The sequence below is a fragment of the Elephas maximus genome, chromosome 3 (assembly GCF_024166365.1).
Source record: "Elephas maximus indicus isolate mEleMax1 chromosome 3, mEleMax1 primary haplotype, whole genome shotgun sequence".
In the NCBI taxonomy this organism is placed as follows: domain Eukaryota; kingdom Metazoa; phylum Chordata; class Mammalia; order Proboscidea; family Elephantidae; genus Elephas; species Elephas maximus.
The window spans coordinates 114,485,943-114,487,568 of NC_064821.1; positions in this window are offsets into that span (position 1 = coordinate 114,485,943).

Consider the following 1,626-nt stretch of genomic DNA (forward strand, 5'->3'; position numbering starts at 1 on the left):
CCATGTTATGAAATGTTTCACAGATTCCTCACTCTTCTTTATCGATGTGTAGTATTCCATTGTGTGAATATGCTATAATTTATTTATCCATTCATCCGTTGATGGGCACCTTGTTTGCTTCCATTTTTTTGCTACTGTAAACAGTGCTACAATGAACATGGGCGTGCATATATCTATCTGTTTGCGTAAAGGCTCTTATTTCTCTAGGATATATTCCAAGGAGTTGGATTGCTGGATTGTATGGAAATTCTATTTCTAGTTTTTTAAGGAAGCGCCAATTCTATTTCCAAAATGGTTGTACCATTTTACATTCCCACCAGCAGTGTATAAGTGTTCTAATCTCTCCACAACCTCTCCAACATTTATTATTTTGTGTTTTTTGGATTAATGCCAGCCTTGTTGGAGTGAGATGGAATCTCATCGTAGTTTTGATTTGCATTTCTCCAGTGGCTAATGACCATGAGCATTTCCTCATATATCTGTTAGCTGCCTGAATGTCTTCTTAAGTGAAGTGCCTGTTCATATCCTTGGCCCATTTTTTAATTGGGTTATCTGCCTTTTTTTATTGTTGAGTTTTTGCAGTATCATGTAGACTTTAGAGACCAGATGCTAATTGGAAATGTCATAGCTAAAAACTTTTTCCCAGTCCATAGGTAATCTTTTTAGTCTTTTAGTGAAGTCTTTGGGTGAGCATAGGTGTTTGATTTTTAGGAGCTCCCAGTTATCTACTTCCTCTTTTGCACTGTTAGTAATGTTTTGTGTACTGTTTATGCCATGTATTTGGGCTCCTAGCATTGTCTCTAATTTTTCTTCCATGATCTTTATCATTTAAAATTTATATTTAGGTCTTGATCAATTTTGAGTTGGTTTCTGTGCATGGCGTGAGGTATGGGTCTTGTTTCATTTTTTTTGCAGGTGGATAACCAGTTATGCCAGCACCGTTTGTTAAACAGACTGTCTTTTCCCCATTTAACTGACTTTGGGCCTTTGTCAAATATCAGCTGCTCATATGTGGATGGATTTATGACTGGATTCTCAATTCTGTTCCATTGCTCTGTGTATCTGTTGTTGTACCAGTACCAGGCTGTTTTGACTACTGTGGCAGTATAATAGGTTCTAAAGCCAGGTAGAGTGAGACCTCCCACTTTGTTCTTCTTTTTCAGTAATGTTTTACTTATCCAGGGCCTCTTTCCCTTCCATTTGAAGTTGGTGATTTATTTCTCCAGCACATTAAAAAATGTTGTTGGAATTTGGATCAGAATGGCATTGTATCAATTGATTGCTTTTGGTAGAGTAGAGATTTTTACAATGTTAAGTCTTCCTATCTATGAGCAAGGTATGTTTTTCCACTTACGTTGGTCTCTTTGGTATCTTGTAGTAGTGTCTTGTACTTTTCTTTGTATGGGTCTTTTATGTGTCTGGTAAGATTATTCCTAAGTATTTTATCTTCTTAAGGGCTACTATAAATGGTATTGATTTGATGATTTCCTCTTTGATATTCTTTTTATTGGTGTACAGGAATCCAACTGATTTTTGTGTGTTTATCTTGTATCCTGATACTCTGCTGAACTCTTCTATTCGTTTCAGGAATTTTCTTGAGAATTCTTCAGGGTTTTCTGTGTGTAA